This window comes from Sciurus carolinensis, chromosome 4, assembly GCF_902686445.1.
Source record: "Sciurus carolinensis chromosome 4, mSciCar1.2, whole genome shotgun sequence".
Taxonomy (NCBI): domain Eukaryota; kingdom Metazoa; phylum Chordata; class Mammalia; order Rodentia; family Sciuridae; genus Sciurus; species Sciurus carolinensis.
Window position 1 is genome coordinate 27,385,032 of NC_062216.1, and position 23,324 is coordinate 27,408,355.

Genomic DNA, 23,324 nt, shown 5'->3' on the forward strand with positions numbered 1-23,324 from the left:
AACAGTTTTTAACACACAATCCTTTTCTCTCATACATTGCAAAAATGGGTCTCATTTTCAAATTACATTTGGCAACCTTAGATCTAATATGCAACAGGCACTTATGAAAATGGTTTCAGTCCCAACAACTCAGGAGACTGAGGCAGGAGGATTGCAAGTTCAAGACCAGCATCAACAACTAGGGAAATCCTGTCTCAATAAAAATAAAATAAATGAATAAATAAAGTAAAAATAAATAAATAAGCCCAGCCAAGATGTCTGACATGGAGGATGATTTCATGGGCAATGATGAGGAAGACTACAACCTGGAGTACTCTAAAGATAGTACCTCTGAGACAAATGTGAAGTTAGAAAGTCAATACTATAATTCCAAAGCTTTAAAAGATGACCCCAAAGCAGCATTAAGCAGCTTCCAAAAGGTTTTGGAACTTGAAGGTGAAAAATGGGGATTTAAAGCACTGAAACCAATGATTAAGATTAACTTCAAGTTGACAAACTTTCCAGAAATGATGAACAGATATAAACAACTATTGACCTATATTCAGAGTGCAGTCACAAAAAATTATTCTGAAAAATTCATTAATTCTATACTTGATTAGATCTCCATTTCTAAAAGATGGATTTACAGCAGGAATTCTACGAAACAACACTGGAAGCTTTGAAAGATGCTAAGAATGATAGGCTATGATTTAAAACAAACACAAAGCTTAGAAAATTATATTTAGAATGAAAGGAATATGGAAAACTTCAAAACATTTTAGACCAATTACATCAGTTGTGCCAGACTGATCATGGAGAAGATGACCTGAAAAAAGGTACACAGTTACTAGAGATCTATGCTTTGGAAATTCAAATGTACTCAGCACAGAAAAATAACAAAAAACTTAAAGCACTCTATGAAGTCACTTCACATCAATTCTGCCAACCCTCATCCACTGATCATAGAAGTTATCAGAGAATGTAGTGGTAAAAGGTAAATTTGAAAAGGAACACGCTGATTTTTTTGAAGCCTTCAAGAATTATGATGACTTCAAGAAGTCCCAGACGACCACTTGCTTGAAGTATTTGGTCTTAACAAACATGCTGATGAAATCAGGTACAAATCCATTTGACTCATAGGAGTCCAAGCCATACATGACCCAGAAATTCTAGCAATGATGAATTTAGTTAAATGCCTATAATAATGACTTCACTGAATTTGAAAAGACTCTGAAAACAAATCACAGCAACATCATGGGTGATCCTTTCATAAGAGAACACATTGAAGAGCTTTTACGAAACATTAGAACATAAGTGCTTATAAAATTAAGTAAGCCTTACACAAGAATACATATTTCTTTCATTTCTACGGAGTTAAACAACTGCTGTGGAAAGCTTGCTGGCGCAGTACAAGCAAGCATGTTTCCTTGCATGTTGGATAACAGTATTCATGGCCGAATTGATCAAGTCAACCAACTTCTTGAACTGGATCATCAGAAGATGGGTGGAGCATGATATACTGCACTAGATAAATGGACCAACCAAGCAAATTCTCTCAGCCAGGCTATAGTCAGTAAACTGGCTTAACAGAGAACAAGTTTTTACAGACATACTTAAGGCAACAGTGCAGAAATGTAGTCCTTAAAACTGGGTATGGCAAAACTACTGTTAGTCGATGTGTCCTGAAAATTATTAGAGTTATGCAGAAGTGCTTTTTTGATTAACTAGTTTGTTTGGCTGCTACATTTATCCCAAGGAAAATTGCTTACATCTCCAGAAGAAAACCAAAATACGATGGAATTTATGCTGTATTGACATCTTGCCCTAAACGTACAGCATCATAGTAATTTGTCATGGGCAACATGACCAGAGAGATTTTTGTCACAATTTTAAATACACTAACACTCTACTGTTGGTTAAATTTAAACATATTTTACCTGCAGAAATTCTCTCACAAATAACCTGCAATAACTTGAAATGCATATCCTTTTGAAGACTTCCTTTTCTCGTGTATAAATGAAAATGTTTGCTGCATTTTGCAAAATGTCAGTTCTCCAAAAATGTGTTTGTATATTTCTGTATCTGCAGCGTAGTAAAGGTTTAGATGGAACTGCATAATTAGAATGGCATACCGTCGCTTAGGTTTCAAGCACCAAAATAAACAGTGCACTCAGAAATTGTAAAATTGTAAAGGACTGGGAGTGTAGCTCATTGGTAAAGCCCCTGGGTTTATTTCCCAGTACCTTAAAAAAAAAAAAAAAAGTTTCATGTTGCTTCTTTAAGTCCAAAAGGTGCTTTCTAAATGATCTGGAAACTTCTTATGAGTTTAGGGACTTTTCAGATTAACTTTAAAAATAAGTTAAGTTCTGATGTCTAGTTTCTTTCTCTTTTCCTTGTAAACACACACACACCAAGATAGATACATACACACACACACACACACACACACACACATACACACACACGCACACAAACACACTGCACTTTGGAATTTTCTCCATTATCATGGCAGAACTGATGTATGTTTAAGATCCTGGCTAGCAATGGATGTATCTATGGAACTGTCACACTATTTCCATAGCAGTTTAGAGGAGTACTGCATAGAATGAGGCTATAAAAACTGGAAATTGTAGCATTTGGTTGTTCTGAGCTGCCATCAACAGAGTATCAGCGATCTCCATCTCTGGTCAAAGCTCCTTCCTTCCTCTGACAGCTTTCCAGGATGTCTGACTTCTCTTAGTGGAGACCTTCTACTGCCCAGACCTCATGTGGGCCAATGAGGTCCTTCCCACTAGGGTCTTCCCAGGTTTCTCTAAGTGGAGACTTAGCTTCACTTCCCCTCCCTCATCCTCCAAACCTTGCCACCAGAGTTACAAGTCACCCAGTCTGCCTGATTAAAAAAAAAGGTAACTCCCATTGCTTTTATTGTTTTCTCACAGCCCTCTACCCTCAACCAGCAGTTTAGAATAAGTTCCCTGGAGGTTAGTTAGAAAAATATTTATAGTGGATTTGCTAGATATCCCACACCATCCACTCCCATGACACACTAGGAAAACTTCAATTCTTTCCCTACCCTTTAGGAGCACTTATGTGGACATTGAGTAATGTTTTTTATGACCTTCCTCCTGTAGCAGGAGCTAACAATCAAAGCACTTGTCCACTGTGGAAAGGTCATCAATTCCTCACAAAAGAGAGCCTCTGCCAATAGACCTAGATATGTTGAGTGCAGGGTGGCCGTTGGGGCACAGGCCCTTCCCTCAGTGTGTTAGCGTGACCCCCTCTGGGAATTTAGCAGTTCAGACTCTGAGGTGCAGAACCCTTCAATGCTGCCTGTTCGCTGGTGTGTGCTGCTTTAATGTGTGCTGACTCCTTTGTATTTGGTAAATAGGGAAATGCTGTCAGTTCACTGTGGAAGTCCCAGAGGGTAGATCTCCTCCTATGTGTTAAATGTTTATAGTGATGGGGGTGGGAGAACTGGGAAGGGAAGTTTTTCAGAAAAATATACCCATAACAATGTACCTATGAAGATCTTAAGAAAAAGGTGTCAATCCAGTGTTTAGTAGCTTCTGAACCCGCTGTACTTACCACTGTTTAGCTTTCTGGGGAAACTACTAGTGCATCCAAAGACGGTGAGAAGGAAATTAGTGAACAAAGCTATTCTTGGATCATACTTTTAATTTTATATTAGAAGCAAATGTCTCCAAAACGCCACAAAAAGGAAAATACAAGCCCCTGAATCTCAAGGCCATAGAGGAAGGACTGTAATACAAAGTACAAATGTCTGGTGATTTTAGCTGTTCAGATTCTGTTTTCCTTAGGGCTCTGATTCCCAAAATTCCCTGTTTTAAATGGTCTGGTTTTATCCCTATTTTCCTTTAAGTCTTCTTTTCTTTTCCTTTTCTTCTTCCTTTTTTTTAGTTTATATCTACAAAACAAAAAGCTTATAGGGGGAAAATATGCATGACATTATAGCAGGAGCACTTGTGTTACACCTAAAGGACCATGAAAACCAAACTGGGCCTAGGGTCATAGTGTGTCAACACAACCGTAAGGAAGCAGAGGGGGAGAAGTTATCCGTGCTTAAGATTAATAATAGATGTGAAGTGGTTAGCCGTTGAACTAAGCATAACCCAACATTTATTCTGAAAGCACAGCAACCATTCTGAAAAATGAACTATTCTCAGTGAGTGAGTACTATCACTGGGTCCCACACTGGAGAAGAGCTTGGACTACTTCAGAGCCAGCGCTCACTATTGCCATGGCAGGGTGTAAAAACCCCAAATGACAACCTGGCTCCCTTCACGTGTTGAATGTGTGGGTCTTCCTGGGATATCCGATTAAAAAGACCAATGTTGAAGACAATCATTAAAACTAGTTGAATCGGGTCAGAGCTAATTAGGGGAGCTTTCTTCCTCTCAGATTGAGTTTCAAGCTGACATCCACTCCTTGTAGTCCACAGGGGGTAATTAGTGATAGCTCCCCAATGGGAAAAGGCAGGTTATTAGAAAGAGCTAGGAAGCAAGAGCATCAGCACCATTTTTTTCCCCTTCGACAAGGATTGTGTGTGGAGTAAAAACATGTATAACATGTGTACTGCTTCTTGAAGGCATTGTAAGTTAATTATCTTTGCTCACTGTAAGCTTAATATGTAAAAGATGTACTTGGTATATCAATAGAATTGCTGTTTCATCATTTTGCAATATATAAGGTGAATATGCTAAAAAAAAGAAGAAAGGACTTAGCACCAAAGTCAATCTAATTACATGAGTTAAAATTATGTAAATAACATAGTTTAATTACATTCAATAATACCTTTTAGTGTATCACTGGGAAATGGCCCATAACTTTGCTTTCCTCTTCACTGAATCCTGGGAGAGTCCATGCTCCAAAATGTAGCTAATGTGTGGGAGGAAAATCACATTTTTAATAACCCAGTAACTTTTTTTTTAGAATGAGCAATGCCATTTTAATCAAATGAAAAAGTATATGTGTGTTCTCCAGAATAGAAAGTCCCAGTAAGCAAGTCAAAACAGAATAAAAGACTCTGGGGAAAGATTTGAAAATCTAAACCATACATTCATAAGATCCTGGAGATGAACAACTGTCACTTTAAAGAAAAGAGTTGTAAACTTTTCAGTAAAAAGAGAATGTGAACTACCACTGTGCTGCACCTCACTGTGAGACAGCAGCTCCCTCCAGAGCCCAGCCAGGCTGAACAGCATGCCTGCTGACCTAGGTTCACATCCAAGGAAGATTTTTAATACTCATTTCTTCTCTGACTAAGAGGGAGTAAGGAGGGGCACTGAGTGGAACTCTTTCCTAAAAGCTTTGTCCAAATCTGTAAACCACAACTACATAGGAAAACAGCACTGGCTGAGTCGTATTTATTTAATTTTTTGAGATGGAGTCTCACTATATTGCCCAGGCTAGCCTCAAATTTGTGATCTTCTACCTCAGCCTCCCAAGTAGCTGGTATTATGGGTGTCCACCACCATACCTGGCTTGAGTGTTCCTACTTAAATCAACTGGAAAGAAGAATCTATTTTTCTAAGCAGACAGGAAAAAACCTACATTCAGGTTGTTGGGCTGGTTCTTGACCTCATGTCTCCTATCATTGTGATTTGTCTGTCTTTACAGTCCTCTGCTGGACATTGGGACTGATGAGAGGAAGGGCTGAAGGTAGCAGTGTCCTAGGGGATGCACATCATAGATGTAGGAAAGCAGGTTCCAGCCCTAGGGTATTTTTTGTTACACTTCTGTACTTGGTGTGGGGAGCTATTTCTTTAAGTGAAACCTAAGCCATGTCTTCTACCTCCTGCCATAAATTCTGTTGCTGTGACTGCTCCTCTCCCTTTTTTCTCTGTTGCACAGCTAATGAAATCATGGTGTACTCAGTAAATGACAGGAGGATCCACAACATCATTGTCCATTTACTAATTATCTACTCTATTTCTAACAGTGTGCTAGGTGTTTAAGTACATCTCTCTAATCCTTATTGCTAGATGGAAACAGTGTATTTTTATTTTCATCATATTTTTAAGTGATGGAAATGAGACTCAGAGTAGGTAACTTGAAGTTTGCTTAACTACAAGAAGGAGGTCCTGGAATCCAAATTCTGGCTTACACACCATGTTACCTTGTTAGTGGTGCTAAACTAAGAGTCGGGGGGTCCATTACAGTGTGCTACAGGAAAAAAAACCAGGAAAGTCAGAAGAAGGTAAAAAGCAGAGATTTTGTATCTCATTATAAAGCAGAATTTTTTTCTGCCTCTGAGACCGCATTTTGCAATCTCAGCACAATGGATTGGATAATTGTCCTGGGGACTATTCTATACATTGCAGGATGTTTAGTGGCATCTCTGACATCTATCCGCTGGATGCCAGGAACACACACATATCCATACCCACCTTTATGAATCCCTATTTGTGACAACCTAATCTCCAGACTTTACCACACAGCCTCTGGAGGGCAGAATCACCCCATTAAGAATCACTGTTCTAAGTGGTTAGTCAAAGTAAAAACTACTGCGGTCAAAGTGGAAGGAACCATCTTTTTTTCCACTATTTAATTAAAAAAATAAAAAACAAAAACCTAATCCTTCCTTTTATCTGGTGTTACCTATCAGTCAATTATGGCAACTGATGGCATTTTCAGCTTTTGGTGCATGTTTGTCCATACCTTTTCCTTATTTTAATTTTTCACAGACACATAATAGTTCTAAATACTTATGGGGTATTTATTGGCATATGCATCACCTTCAAACATTATTATTTCTTTATGTTGAGAACATTCAGAATCTTTTCTACTAGCTATTTTGAAATACATATTTAATTGTTGTCAATCATAGTTCTCCTAACTGTGCTATAGAACATTAGAAGTTATTCCTCCTCTCCAGCCACACCTTGTACCTCTCTCCATCTCCCCTCTCCTTACCCTTCCCAAGCTCTGGTGACCACTCTTCTACCCTCTAATTCTATGAGATCTTTTTTTTTTTTTATACCTTCCACATCTGAGAGAGAACATGAGGTATTTATCTTTCTGTAAAATACTAGTTTCCTGAATAATGCAGATCTTCTAAATACTGGCCATTTTCTTATATAGGATAAGTACAGCAATATGGGTGTTAGTATCACCACCAATTTTATAAAAGAAGTCTTTCTTAACTCCTGGGAGGATTTGTATTTTCAAAATTCTAAGTTTTACCTGAAAGCTCAAGTTTTCTTGAGCTTCAAGTTTTCTTTGAGGTGACAGTCTCCCGTCACTCATGTTCATGAAAATGCCACATACCCAAGTCTGAATAACCATATTTGGTCCATTGATTCCTTCAGGTGAAAATGGCATTCTGTGAAAAAATTAGCTCGTTCAGTGTGCATCTCAGCCTCACAGGTGCTTTTCCTTAAGAAAATCATCACTTTACTATGGAAACAAGTCCCTTACACATACTTCTCATTCTGTCTCACAGAATATTTATAAAAAAATGTACTCAAGGGCAAGATTTAATAAGGTTAATAAATCTTCATCAAAGAAGACTTTTTGCTTCATCAAGGATATGCAGTGTAAGTGGCAATTGCTTTAGTGTGTGGCAACAAAGAATACTAGAAAGACAAGTACCATTTGGTGCCATTGCCTTGATTTTTACCTTCAGGGTAAATGTCAACACAATGAAAAAGGCAATAATGTTTTTTATATTATTATGAAAATAATTTTGAACTAACCAGGATCCTGAAAGGGTCCTGGGAATCCCAAGGATCTTTGGATCATACTTTGAGAACCACTACTATAGATTTCATAATGAACTAGATAAATAATAATAATGAAACTCTTGAAGAAAAGGTCTTGTAGCCAGGCAGAGTGGCACACACCTATAATCCTAGCAACTCAGGAGGTGGAGCCAGAAGGGTTGAAAGTCCCAGGCCAGCCTCAGCAACTTACCCAGACCATATCTCAAAATAAAAAGGGGTAGGGATGTATGTAGCTCAATGGTAAAGTGCCCCTGGATTAAATCCCCAGTACCTTGCCCCTAGAATTGTCCTCTTCAGTCTTCCAATTTGATCATTGACAAGTACAATATAATTTTATAAAGTTGTTACAGCTAAATCATTGGGAATTTCATCAGATTCCATGGTTAACAGTAATTTAGATAATTGAGATGCTTATTTAGTCCAAAATTATACTAATCCGTATTTTAATTAACTGATAAAGAAGAACTTGATTTTATATTGCAGAAGTGCTAGATTATCTGCAGAAGGGTAGAGGGCCTGATGGTATAAAATCCTATCTACACTACTTACATAGGACTAATGGGCAAAGTAGTAAGAAAAATTGGTCAGCTCTACTATTCCTGGAATGGAAATGGTTTAAAATGGTATAATACAACCAGCTTCTCAATTGGAAGAATAATCCAGTTTACCACTATCATTATAATTAATGTTAAAGGAATTTCTGGGAACAAACAGAATTTAAACCCAAGAATTCAAAGTTCAACAACTTATTAGTTGAGTAATTGATTATAATAGTTAATATTTGGGCTGGGGAGATAGCTCAGTTAGTAGAGTGCTTGCCTTACAAGCACAAGGCCCTGGGTTCAATCCCCAGCACCGCAAAATAAATAAATTAATAATAATAATAATAAAATAATAGTTAATATTTTACAGTGATTGCTTTTAGAATTTCAATAATTCATAATAAGGGTCCCAAAAGTTGTCTAGTCCATATTTCTTCAAGTCTAGAGATAGTACTAGGATAAACATAAATATGTTACATAGACGCATGACAGAATAAGGTTAATAGTATTTACATGATGAAAACCTTAGACATTATTATGATGACCTAAGTTCTAAACTGCTAGTTAATTTGTTGAACAGTTGCAAAGCTTCTGCATGCAAGGTCTTCCTCCTTACCAAATTCCTAGACAAAAAAAAGAGGGGGTGGGGTGCACATTTTACCATAGACAAAATAATTGAGCTTTGAAGTTAGTCTTAGGACTGAGTTTTCAATAGAACATTGTAGCAACTTGAGGTCATACTTTGATTTTTCTACCCTGCCCATTCTTCCATTTTCAAAAGAAAAACATCGCCATATGATACCTTAGTAGTTAAGAAGGGGTTTCTTATTTCTGTTCTAATGATTGCAAAACTTTAAGCAGATACATAATAGAATCAGAAAAATTCACCCAAAACCTGAGTAATCAAAATATGAGTGATTATGAGGTAAATGCTCTAACCCAAAGTCTTAGTTTCCCATCAGTGTTTATCATAAAGTAAAATATATGAGTTTACACATCTTGTGGTGTTGATTTTTGTGTCTCTGTCCTAACGTGATGTGAATTCTCTAAGTACACGTAGGATCAGGTAGGGTAAAGTGGAGTATTGTACCCCCTTAATCTCTGTATCTCTTCCCATATTTGTAGAATGAGGAAGTTGTCAGTGTTCGTCTTGCTTTATCTTCAGAATCCTCAGAGTCCTTTCTTCAGATGACTTCCTAGGAAACCCTGTACTTTCCTTCTGGATATCTTCTTGAGTCCTCACCTCCTTAAATTTGTCTGTACACCACTGGCCTAGATTGTTCACCCAGATCTCTTCCGTATTAAAATTAGTGTTTCCTGTGTTTACATCCTCCCCTAGGTTTCTGCCATGTTTCTCTAGGGGGAAAAGTTGAAATGGACCAGCCAGCGAGTTGCTGGTGTGTTGCTGTAGTCACTTGAGCTTAGTGGAGTGCTTTCTGTTTTGATATTACTTCTTCCTGTGTCCTTGAAGGTCTGAGTGGTCCTGGCAGTCCCTGGGCCACTCCAAGAGGTGATAGCTCTTTTTGGAAAGTAGCAGTAGGTACAGCATCTATTCACTGAGTTATTCAGTATTCACGCAGAAGCAAGCGCTGCTTTGATTCCAGCACTTCAACAAGTCACACTTGTTTGGCAAAACTTGAACTTGGTATCCAGCCACTGAGCACTGTGGCCAATCTGGCAGATAGAACATCAGTCTGGCAGTCAGGATCCCAGGCTCTCCCTTCTTTGGTTTCCTCAGAAGTAGGCAGGGGACCAGGATGGATTAACTAAGAAGACAATCATTCATTTTATATTTCCAAGTTCAAACCTGCTAGTATTTCCAGAGTACCAGCCTGTTATGAGAGTGTTTCCTATTACCTTTGTATGCATCATCTCCTGGAATGGAGGAAAACCCACTTGCTCTGTAGATCAAGAACTGAATGTCACCTTTCTCCCTTTCTAGGGCCAACTACTGTTTGATGGATAGTTGCCATTTTCTTTTGCCATATGTCTGTACACATTTGGGAATATTACAGCATAAAAATTAATTCCATGGGGCTGGGGTTGTGGCTCAGTGGTAGATGCTTGCCTCACACGTGTGAGGCACTGGGTTCAATCCTCAGCACTGCATATAAATAACTAAAGATATTGTATCCATCTACAAATAAAAAATATTTTGTTAATTTAATTTTAAATTAATTTCATGTTCTCAAAATTCATCACCCCCTATGCTTCCTTATGTTTGGGCCTCACCAGCCTATTCTGTGTGGTATCAGACTCTGACATGGTTAGCCCCCTACCTGGCTCAGCAGCAGCAGCAAGTACACATTAGCTGTTTACAGTACTGGTGACCTAAGTGCTTGCCTCTGTCTCCGTCTCTGTTTCTGTCCCTGTCTCTTTCTTGCACCCTTTTTTTCCTTCTCTCAAGCAATCGGGGATTGCCTTGAATTCCTTCTGCACACCTATTCTTGGTTTTTTATGTTTTCCATCTTCTTCCTCTGAGTCCAGATCTTTGTTCTCATCCCACTCCTCAAATGACCCAGAGAAGCTGCTGATCAGAATGAATGGGAGTCCTGGGCACAAGTTTACACTTTTTAGAGTCATATTGTAGCTTTTACAGGAAATGGCTCAGGCCCTTCAAGAAACTTGGTCATGATATGTTAAATATGTCATAGACTCAGAATTTTAGAGCCAAACATGGCCAGAAAGATCCCTTGGTACTCTTCCCTTATCTTGTGGACAAAGGGTTGTCAGGCCAAACAATAAGTGACCATTAATGACTGAATAGCATCAGAAGTGAATCCAAGTCTTCTAGGACCTTTCACTGTACCAGACAAAAGGTCAGGAAAGTCTGTTTAAGTGAAGTAGTTTTAAGTGTAGTATTTTTGGAACACTCACGAGACTTCTTTTATAGTAATAAAAGCTTTTACTTAAGAGCAAAAGAAGTATGTTACCAATCCTAAAGTGACTCTTTAAATGTGGGCATATAAAACCCAAACTATATATAGAAGGACCACTGCTTAAGTCTTAAGTTGGAAGAAGTCACACTGAGAGCAGAAAGGCACCACCTTAAGTCCCAAGAACAGAGAATTGATGCTGTCGGAATGGGCAGACTTTACCGTGGTACTGTGCCTGTCTCTTAGATCATCCTCCAGTCCTGCCCCTGAAACTCATGGCCAAATGTGAGGAAGATGCTGTGAAAGAGCATTTCATTCAAATGCCTGTAAAACTCTGGAATGGCAGATTTGTACATTTGAGTTTTTGTAGATCACCAACCACTAAGTTCCGCAATGACAGGAAACCACAACCTTGGCAGACTGGCAGATATCCTCAACTGGTCCTGCCTAGAACAGGCGCACCAGCTTCTCTGGACCAGTGACCCCTCTGCAGCAGAGTATCATCTTTGTGAGCCTGGATATGACAAAAACTGGGTGCTACGTGGCACCTGAGAATACCCAATTCGTGAGTCCACATGAGGTGGGGTTCAACCCTATCTGTGGATGTCTGACCCTCCTTGTCTTTTATCCTGCCTTCCTAATATAGAAGTGGAGGAAGAGTACCACAGAAAGAGAGCAAACACAGACTCCCTGACAGCAATCTAAGACACATCCTTGTGGGTACTGGGTGATGGAATCTTTAATTTGCGTCGAGAGAACTGAAGAAAAATTCATCATGGGTGTCATGTTTAGTATTTAAATAACACTTATTAGCACTTTGTAAAATAAACACCATTGGCATTTCTGAAATTATAAATGTTTCCAACTTGACCCTGCATATCTTCTGACTCTAAGCATCTAGCCTAGGCTGTAATCTAAGAAGGAGATCAGGTTGTCTTCTCAAGTATAGGTTTATCATAAAATGAGCTCTGTGGCTCTTGGTTTCTACTGTTGCTTGGTGGTAAAGACTCTGTATCTCACTATTCTTTTGCCAGCTTCCTGCAGTTTTCAGGGCACATTTTATATATTGCATCCTTTAATATTTTACAGATGTTTCCGACTTGCCCTGACTTTTTTTTAAGGACCATATTGATTAGAGTCCCATTCTTTGGCATAATTTTTCAAAAGCATACATTTAATTTTAATTAAGAGAATGTGATTTAGTCTCTTGTATCCTGCAGGTTATTTTGGCAGGCAGAAGCCTAAAGAATGGAATTCCATCCACCTAGTATGCTTCCCCTTGATAGTGGGAAGTCCAAAAGAGTTATAAACTTTGTAGCTTAATTTTAACTGTCTTTAATGTTGACAGGTCATTTCTGTGCATCAGTATTTTGATATAATTGATCCCCATTGTTTTTTGTTTTTTGTTTTTGGTACTGGGGTTTGAATTCAGAGGCACTCAACCACTGAGCCACATCCCCAGCCTGTTTTGTATTTTATTTAGAGACAGGGTCTTACTGAGTTGCTTAGCACCTCGCTTTTGCTGAGGCTGACTTTGAACTCACAATCCCCCTGTCTCAGCCCCATTGTTCTTGAGGTAACTCAAGTTAACTGTGAATACTGAATTAGGAATACCGAACTATCATTCCTAGAGTTAGGTTCCTGTAAGTCTTTGGTCACAACATTTTCATCAACCGATCAAATAGATGACCTTATTTACGTATGTTCCTGTTCTAAGACACCTTATTTTATATATACTGTTGATTAATTAACATGAAAATCAGGGCCAGCAGCACCATAACTCTTGCCTGAACGAAGCTTATAAAACGTTTTTTCTCTGTAAGGCACAGCCTGCTTGTACATAGGAATACTAGAAGCCCTTTGGCATTACACTTGGGCCATTTTAAACAGTAAAGTCACCAACAAAGCGAAAAAGAGAGAAAAATGTGGCATTAAATAGTCTACAAAAAGGACATGCGCTTTCTATATGAGAATAGAAACAAGAAGCAAGGACATCATCTTGTATGAGCCCATCATATAACTCCAGTTTCGATCTACATTTGTGGACACAGAGGCTATGAATTATAGATCCACTAATAGAACAAATATTGTTACCTGTTAATTTGTGCCAGATATAAAATCTGATAATGACTTTTAGAAATGTCAAGAACAAAAGGGATAGAATATTAAGTTTTTCCATTCAAGAATAGAAATAAATTGGCCTAGTTATTATTATATGTACCCTCATAATTCATCTTTCTTTTCTCCCTCCTGTCTCTCCTTCCCCACTTTATCCCCCATCTCCTTTTACAGATGTCTTACTGCTCAAATGGGCTTGGGAAGGAAGCTGGAGTCATGCCAAGACGTGCACCACAGAGGCTGCAGTCAGTGGCATGAGCAATGGAGCACAGGAGGTTTTCTGCACTGTTTGGAATATTTATTAGATTTAATGTTGAAATAGTCTCTGTTGATTAGCAGACCTAATCTGAATTTCAGAGGTACTGATGACCCCATAAATGTGATAGCATCATACTCTCAGGCCCCAGATGCATCACCTTACCTAGATGGGTAGATGATGTACTGACTCTGTTTAATTCCTTGGTAACTGGCCTTGACTTTACCTGAAATACCTATTAATTTTAGATTTTATCTCCCCTCCTCTTTAAGAGAAATAATATAAATTCTTTCTAGGTAGCATATGAACAAAAGAACATTCCAACTGTTTCTTACTTTTGTCTTAGTCTCCAAGAAACATACAGCAGTCCAATAGACAATGCCATGAAGTATAATTGTAATAATGCAGGAAAAGAAATTAATATTTTCTGAGCATCAAAATTTGCAGGCATGGTACTAGGGAGTTTACATGGTCTCGAGAAGCAGTAAAACTAGGGACACCTCACCAGAGACCCCACCCCCAACTGATTGTGAAGAAGTTGTTTGTAAAAGACCTGTGACTTTTGTGATATGGATCATATCTTGGAGATATTTTTTAAATTAAGGTAGGATTAATTTGGAAGTCAATACAGGGCAATCTTTGTTTTTCTTTAAACTGTGACAGTGACCCTTGTAATTTTCTGTGTTCTCCTGAATAAAGATTTGATAAGTTGGCATCAACTTCAGAAAATGATACATTAGGTATCCAAGGGATCCATTCAGATTGCTCCTGTGACGCCTTCAGTTTCAAAGATTGAAAAAAGGAATGTCTTTTTTTTTCTGTGTGTGACAAGTGTTTGGGGTAATAATATTTAGGGGAAGAATTGGCGTTCTGTGTTATAATGCCTTAGTTAATGAAGAGGCCTCAAAAGCATCCTTTCTTTCTTGAAGACTTTCGTATGAGAGATTGCCAGGGAGGTCAGTGCTGTGACTCTAATCTTGGGTGGACAAATGCTATCAAAAGCAAATTGTCAGGCATGACATACTGGAGGAGCATTCAGATGGCAGAGCAGTGAGAAGTCAGTGAAATGCGTTTAAATAAATACATTTCCTTAGATTATCCCAGAGTCATGTCTACTTGCAGCTATTTAAAGGAATTTCAAAGTCAAACTTGTTTTACTTTTGAATTACATGATACATAATTGAGTCCATCTCATTTTCTTCAGGATATCTGTAATTTCTAAGTTTTTAATGGATTCTTCCATCAAAAAGTATATTTTTATACCACATGAAAGTCTTTATTTCTCAAATGGCGATAATTAAATATATTTACTCAGTAATATTTGGAACATTATCATGGAACTCCAAAGATCTGGCTTTCCTGTTTGAATTTTTAAACCCCCAAAAGTTGGCACTGGCTCTTGGAAAAGATGTCTTCCAAGAGAGCTCCTGTATCTTTGTTTGTGTTTCCATTTCCCACTTAAGCACATTTATCTTTCTTCTAGCTGTTCCAGCCCTCAGAGAAATGGTAGCCCAGTGGCAGCTCTGTTCTTTTGTTCCATGTAGGCCCCTCCTTTATCAGTGTAACAGCTATCTGGAAGAGCAGTGGAATTAGATGGAACAACCAGCTAATATTAGGATGGAAAAAAATAGGAGAAATAAAGTTCAGGGATAACTTAAGCAAGATTTGCAGATCTTTCAAATATCTAGCCATTGAATAAAAATGAGAGTGGGGGGCTGGGGTTGTAGCTCAGTGGTAGAGGACTTGCCTAGCATGTGTGAGGCACTAGGTTTGATTCTCAGCACTGCATATAAATAAGTAAAATAAAGGTCCATTAACAACTAAAAAAAGTGTTTTAAAAATTTTTTAAAAATGACAATGGGTATAAAAATAGTAATGTTTTAAAAAATGTGCCCTTGTATACTTAGAATGGATGCATTCTAGCAAAGCTGTCTACAAAGTTTATGTAGAACTTTAGTCTAATCCTTTTCATAAGAAGGCATTCGTGGGGAAAGCCTTCATGTGATAGTTCTTACAAGAAAGAGGTTATCTTGCCCAGGGATTTGCTGATCATGAAGTCACCAGAGTTCACTTGCAGTTGTCTTAAGTAAGAACTTCATTTTTAAACATTTTGAAAAAAAGGAAAGAATTATACATATTTAATAGAAAATTTAAAAGGAAATAAAAATCACCTGTAATCCTACCATCCCAGGTAGTATGTTTTTTAAAGACAAAGTCAGGGGCTGGGGAGATAGCTCAGCTGGTAGAGTGCTTGTCTTGTAAGCACAAGGCCCTGAGTTCAATCCCCAGCACCGCCAAAAAAAAAAAAAAAAAAAAGACAAAGTCAGATTGTATATAATGTTATTTCATAAAATGCATTAAAACTTTTTAAAACATTTTAATGAATTGTTAAATGTTTTTGCCAAACTGTTTGATGGGCATGCTACTGCATGAAAGACCACAATTTACTTTGCCAGTCCTTTATTTTGCAACATTAGAACTGTTTTCAGTTTCTCACTTTTATAAAAATGTTGTGATGAACAAGTTTGTGGCTCAATCTTTGTGCCCATCATTAATTATTTTAGTGGTACAAATTTCTAGTGGAACCTCTAGTTCAAAGGATCAGTAACTGTTCTTTTTCTTTGTAGTGTTTTTTCAACTCGAGTATCTCTTCTACTGTCCATCATATCTTATTCCATGTTACTTTCATCTCATAGGGTAGGTCCCCTTTCCTTACCCCCTGCCACCTTTTTTTCTTTTCTCCTTTGGTTATCTCCCCTGTATATGAACTTCTCTATAGACTGTCAGAAATCCAGGACCTCTGAGGACAGAATGCACAAACTTGGTATACTGTTTCAAGATGAGAATGACAGTAGCTCACTGGTAATGTTCATATGTGTTCAGTTCTTGGGTTTCCTGCCAAGATTTTGAGTGAACTAAAGTGTTTTTCAAAATTTTGGTTTGAGACTTCCTGGCATCTACCTTCTTCAGGGTGAGAATTAACATACCCTCTTAACTCTTACCTTATGATTCCATGGATGGAAAAAACCTTTGGATAACTAACTTCAGCTCCATCTTGGCGACTCATTAGGTCAAAGAATTTTATTTTCTGGAAAATTACAATGAAGCAACAACGTAAGGGAGGAGTGAAGACAACTCAAATTAATGCTGCAAAAGAGGCAGATGACTTTAATGATTTCTTGAAATAGTATTACCAAGTTTTATCTTCCATAATATATATTAAATATTTCATTTGTATGAATTATATTACATGCTAAATGAACTACCTGGTTCCTAATGCTTGTAACAAGTTAAACTAGTAAACATAGTTAATATATTCTTATTAGCCTCAGAAATTATTTATACTTTGAGTTAATAAATGTTAACTGTTAAGCATTATGTACTTTTTCCCCACATTTGTAATCAGAATTGTATGGTTGAGTCTCTTCTCTACTGTCCATCATATCTTGTTCCATGTTGCTTCTACCTCATACAGAGTAAATTTGTTTTATCTCTTTCAAAAAAATGATCTACTACCTCCTCATTTAGCTATAGTATCAATGTTTAAGACTTAAATAAGTAAATAGTATATAGCTTGTCTTGATAACTGCTGAAATTTCTAAGAGTTCTCTGTTAGAAAAAATTCACTTAGTCCAACCTAAAGTTACCTTGCTACTAGTGAAAGCTCATAGCTCTTATTCAGTCACTAACTGTTGAAATTTGCTTTTGGAAATGCAAGTCCTCCATATGGTAGATGTGATTCCTTATTGTAATTAAAGTACATTGAGAAGGCATATAATCACTCACTGAGTGATGAAATGTGGAATAGAAGATGACTCAATAAACATTTTAAGGAATGTTTGCAAAGTGTGATTTTCAAATCTGTGTTGAACTTAAATTTCCAACTTGTTCTCTGCACAACTGTTTTTAATGACTTGCACTTTGGTATAATGCCATTGGTCTCCATTGAAGCTTTCATGAAAAACAACCCAATGAAACTCATTACTGTATTTACCATAAGGAGACCCTCTGTAAAAAGAAAAATATTCCATCTGGACTTCACACCAAGCGTATGAAGTTCTTCTGAACAACTGGTTTGTTAAGCACAGACCTAACTAAGATTTCCTAGAACCTCAATCTTGATTCCTCCTTCCCCATCCTCATTCTGTGTTTATCCTTTTTTCTCTTTCTATTTTTAATTTTTGTAATGTTGCTTGATTCTGTGAGTCTTTGTAAGCTTCCCAAAGTACTTCTTGGAATAAGGTGCAGCATAAATTAGTTAACTAAGTCAGAGATCTGAATATTTATTTGCTTGTGCTATTAGTGTCTTTACATCCATGTGTGGCACCTGGTGTTGATCCTGGTTGTTTCAGCTCAAATATATTGGTGTTTGATAAGCTGGTACTTCTATAAAATTAGAATATGCTATGTAAGCTTGTATGTGAAATGAGAGTCCAATATAGCTATAAACATATGGCTTTCACTGTGAAATGTTCTTTTTTTTTTTTTTTTTTTTTTTTTCTTTCCCAGGGAATTTTGAAGAAATCTAAAAGAACATATGTCCAGTCCTAGGACTCCCTGCCAGGGTTTTTCTTAAACTGTGGTTTGAGATTTCAAATCATTAACTGGACACATCTGTCTGGTATGTTATCCTTTTCAGAAAAGGAAAATTTGAAGAGAACTACCCAAAGACATAGTTCAGCATTTTAGCTGTCCTTAACAGTTAGCATCCTCAGTACTTAAAATTTGGCAAAACTCGGCCAAGCTGTGTACAGTCATTTTTTAGTAGGTATGGGTGAAAATAAGAAATTTATTTCCCTGTTTGCTTTTTTAATAAATCTGTGGTTTAGGGAAAAGAACATTAAAGTCAGAATCAAAGCATTCTTTTTTTCAAAAAAACAGTCATCTGTGCTACTGTGACTTTGAGGACATCATATAACCTAACAGCCTTTTTCCTTATGTATATAATTAACAATAATAATACCTCCCTACCTCATAGGTCTGAAAGAACTTTGGAAACTAAAAGCTATAATAAGGACTGGTATTTCCCCAGTCTGGGACTAAATGAGATCACAATAAGTAATAAGAAGAATGCAGAATGCTTTTTTTTTTTTTTTTTTTTGCTTAAAACGTTACATTTTCTTGGCTGGGGTTGTGGCTTAGTGTTAGAGTGCTTGCCTAGCATGTGTGAGGCACTGGGTTCGATTCTCAGCACCACATAACAAAATAAATGAAGATTTTTTTTAAAAAATTGTATATTCTGCACGAATTTTAGGTTCTTCTACTTCTTCATAACTAGTTCAGGGAGCCTGCTTGGAATAATGAACACATGCTTGGGAATAAGTGCCCTGGGATTCCTTATGGGTGCTCATGTTCCTTCTCTGTCTCACCACTGCTCATGCAGCCAGCACTCACTGATTCCACAGCCTGAGTCCCTGATGCCACTTATTATCCTCACTGAAGGGACATATACATAGTCAACCCCATGCAACCAGTCAGGACTCCACTCAACTGTGAGGTTCTCACCCATGTCTTCTTTTGTAGCACTCAAGGTGGAGACATACCTTTCTCACTTGGTTGGTCTTGTTAGGACACTAACTGAGGGAGGCGCATCAGTGGAATGGCTGAGCTGGAGGTATTCTCCAGAGCCACACTTGCCCCAGGGTTTGTGCACACTATTTAAATTTGTCACAGAGACCATAAGCTGAGTGGTCCAAAGATGATGTACCCATTAGCTCCTTTGGCTGCTTAAGAGCTGTGAATTTTAGCCATCCTGTGACTGTGTGTGAGGAGTAGAGGGGAGCTCAAGGAAAGGAAAGGTGGAGGAAGTGTGACATTATGGCTAATGACCAGACAGCCGTATCTCTAACTGTGGGGGTGCCAGGAAACTGGCTATCTCAAAGAAGGGTAGGAAAGTGGAAGTAAATACAAACCTAATCTTTTTAGTGAACCCTGGGTCAGAGGAAACCACAGTGGTATTGCTCTTTGTCACAGAAGCTACATAAAGCAAAGGTTTTTACTAGCTCTTTTTGTAGCTTCCAGCCTAGGGGTTCAGCCATGGCGATTTCTGGTTCTAGCCATGTTGCTCTGCTGAATCAGCGCTCTTTTCTCTAGTCCACTGATTGGACTTGAAATAAACCTGTGCCGTTCAACATGAAATCAGCCCAGAATATGAAATCAGTCCCAGGGTAAGATTAAATGCAGCAACCTGGTTGAAACTGGGACACTTGTCTTAAAACCTTGCACACACGGCAAACACCTGTTTGATTTAAATTGAGATGATTGCAAGAAGTGGAACTGATAGGGCTTTTGAGCATGATGAGGTACAGCTACCCACTAACCCTACCTTCGTTTCTGGTTTCTGGCCTTCTATACTTCTGTATACCCTAAAGCAAGGATTATAGTTAGCAGTCATCCTTTCTCAATTACCTAGTTCCATTCTGTTAGAGAATATATTTGAAAAACTTTTGCAGGCCTCACCATTAATTCTATATTGATTGATTTGACCTTCAACCCCAAGTAGAGCAGAAGATAAAGATTATTTTCCTTGTCATTAATATTTAATCACTGATGAATAAAATGGGTAGTAGTCTGTGATATAGCACATTGTTGAAAAGGAGTAGTCCCAGAAAAAATTCTGAAATCAAATCAACATATATGTACAAGGATTGACATACATGAAAAGCTATTTTGGCTAAGAGCAGAACTTCTGATGATTAGCTTTGCTGACATTTTCCTCTTAGAGATAATATGGAAGTGTGAGTTGTTATTATAGATTTAACTTTGGCCTTCACGGGAGGACTGACTGATAAGAAGAACATTAGGGAAAAGTAATTAGGTCATCTGAGAGTTTCTAATAGTTGAGAAAAAGAATACATGCTCTTCAAGGAATTGAAGTAGAGTTTGAGAAAATGATTAAATAAAAAATAAACTATAACCTCAATTTTATTGCACCTATGCAAAATAAAGAGTATATTATTAAGAAGGGAATATCTGCCTGGGAGTTAGAATAATGAAGACAAAGAAAAACTGATCATTGTGCCTGAAGCTGTCCATCAGAGTGGGGGCCTGAGTCAGCCGCTCTGATTTTAGGCTTTCCCCAAGCCCAATTATAGAGGAAGATGTGTGAAGCTTTCAAAACTATAAGGAACCAACCATCAAAACAAATTCTATGTTGGCCAAGTAACCTGACTGTAACCAGTATGTGCAAGCAGAGTTTCTAGTGATGACTAAGTGACATGAAAATTTAAGAATTTTTTTCTCACTTCAAATTAATATTTTTATATCAGTTTTGTATTTGCTCAGCATATGTAATTCTCTTAAACTTAATGTTCATCTATTAAAAATATTTTTAAGACCTATCGAGTAAAACCATCTAGAGAGGCTATCTCTAGTTCATCTTTCTATAACTTTAGCAATGACCATAGAGGAGATTTCCAGTAATCTCAATGTTTTAGGGGAAAACAGATGAACTAATTGAAAGTTAGAATCTCTTAAGTTCAATTCTGTGAGCCCATACACATAATGAACTGAATTCTATAAAAATGTCAAGAATAGCTTGTTAGATATAGATTATTTGCCTAGAAATGAATCTAATTAGCTTAAGCTAAAAGAAGAGCAGGGAAGGGGGGTGTTAATTAGAAGGATATAGTGGTATCTCTGACAAAGCACTTGTGACAACCATGAGAGACACAGAACCAGGAGGAGAAAAGTTGAGAAGCAAAGTGACATGTTATGTCCCTCTTGAGTTGTGGACTCACATCTCTACTTCTCTTTCTTTGCTTCTCAAAGAAAACCATCTTCGTGTCCAGCCCTTGCCTTAATAAAGCCTAATATAAACCAACAAGGAAGCTCGAAGTCCAGGGAGAGGGACTGCGATTGGCCCAGCTAGGACAAGTGTTCCCTGCTAGTCTACTCTGCCAGGATGACGTCATATGACAACTGCTTCTCAAGAACTGCTGTTCAAAGAGACTCTTAGGAAAACTGCAGAACACTGAACAAAGAAATTGAAGACTTTAGACAATGGAAAGACCTCCCATGCTCCTGGATAGGCAGAATTTATATTGTCAAAATGGCCATACTACCAAAAGTGTTCTACAATTCCTATTAAAATGCAATTCATATTAAAATCCCAGTGACATTCTTCATAGAACTAGAAAAAGCAATCATGAAATTCATTTGTAAAGAGACCCAGAATAGCCAAAGCAATCCTTAGCAAAAAGAATGAAGCAGAAGGCATCACAATACCAGACCTTAAACTATACTACAGAGCCATAGTAACAAAAACAGCATGGTATTGGCACCAAAACAGACACATAGACCAATGGTACAGAATAGAAGACACAGAGACAAACCCACATAAATGCAGAGTTATCTCATACTATAAAAAGCAGCAAAAACACTCACTGGAAAAAAAGATAGCTTATTCAACAAATGGTGCTGGGAAAATTGGAAATCCATATCTAACATAATGAAATGAGACCCCTATCTCTCACCATGCATGAAACTCATCTCAGAGAATCAAAGATTTTGGCACTAGAACAGAGACCCTGTGCCTAATTGAAGAAAAAAATAGGCCCAAATCCTAGCAGGTCAGCTTAGACTGGTTAAGGTTAGGAGTCCTTAACAAGACTCCTAAAGCACAAGAAGTAAAATCAAAAATCAATAAATGGGGGGCTGGGTTGTGACTCAGTGGTAGGGCACTTGCCTAGCATATGTAAGGCACTGGGTTCGATACTCAGCACCACATAAAAAATATAAATAAATAGTTATTTTTTAAAAAAGTGTTAAAAAATAAAAACTAAATCAAGAATCAATAAATGGGATGGATTCAAACTAAAAACCTTCTCAGCAAAGGAAACAATCAGTAATGTGAAGAGAAAGCCTACAGTTTGGGAGAACATCTTTACCACATGCACCTCATATACAGCACTAATCTCCAGGATATATAAAGAATTCAAAAAACTTAATACCAAAAAAACAAATAACCCAATCAATAAATGGGCCAAGAACTGAACAGACACTTCACAGAAGAAAATATACAGTCAATCAACAAATATATGAAAAAATGTTCAACATCTCTAACAATTAGAGAAATGTGAATCAAAACTACTCTAAGATTTCATTTCAATCTAGTCATAATGGCAATTATCAAGAATATAAGCAACAATAACTGTTGGTGAGGCTGTGGGGGAAAAGGTACATTCATACATTGCTGTTGGGAATGCAAATTGGTGCAACCATTATGGAGAGCAGTATGGAGATTCCCCAGAAAACTTGGAATGGAACCACCATTTGACCCAACTATCCCACTCCTTGGCATATACCCAAAGGACTTAAAATTAGCATACTACAGTAACATAGCCACATCAATGTTTTTAGCAGCTCAATTCACAATAGCTAAACTATGGAACCAACCTAGGTATCCTTCAGCAGATTAATGAATAAAGAAAATGTGGTATGTATATGCAGTGGAATATTACTCAGCCTTAAAGAAGAATGAATTGATGGCATTTGCTAGTAAATGAATGGAGCTGGAGAATATCATGCTAAGCAAAATAAGCCAATCCCCAGAACCCAAAGGCCAAGTGTTTTCTCTCATATGCGGATGCTAATTCACATTGTGGGGCTGATGCAGGAGTCTAGGAAAGAATAGTTACTTTGGATTAGGCAGAGGGGAGTGAAGGGAGTGGAGGGCTTATGGGGGCACAAAGGATAGTAGAATGAATCAGACATCATTACCTTGTGGGCATGTTTGACTGCCAGTTTGATTCTACATCATGTTCAACCAGAGGAATGAAAAGTTATACTCTTATTTATGTATGATGTGTCA

The 23,324-nt window shown here is 37.6% G+C and overlaps 1 protein-coding gene and 1 pseudogene across 3 annotated transcripts in view; both read left to right on the forward strand.

Annotated features, from left to right (window-relative positions):
* Positions 1 to 23,324, forward strand: part of Galnt7 (polypeptide N-acetylgalactosaminyltransferase 7) — a 125,035-nt gene that overhangs the window by 70,475 nt on the left and 31,236 nt on the right. The window lies entirely within an intron of this gene.
* LOC124982201 (COP9 signalosome complex subunit 2-like) lies at positions 255 to 1,566 on the forward strand (annotated as a pseudogene).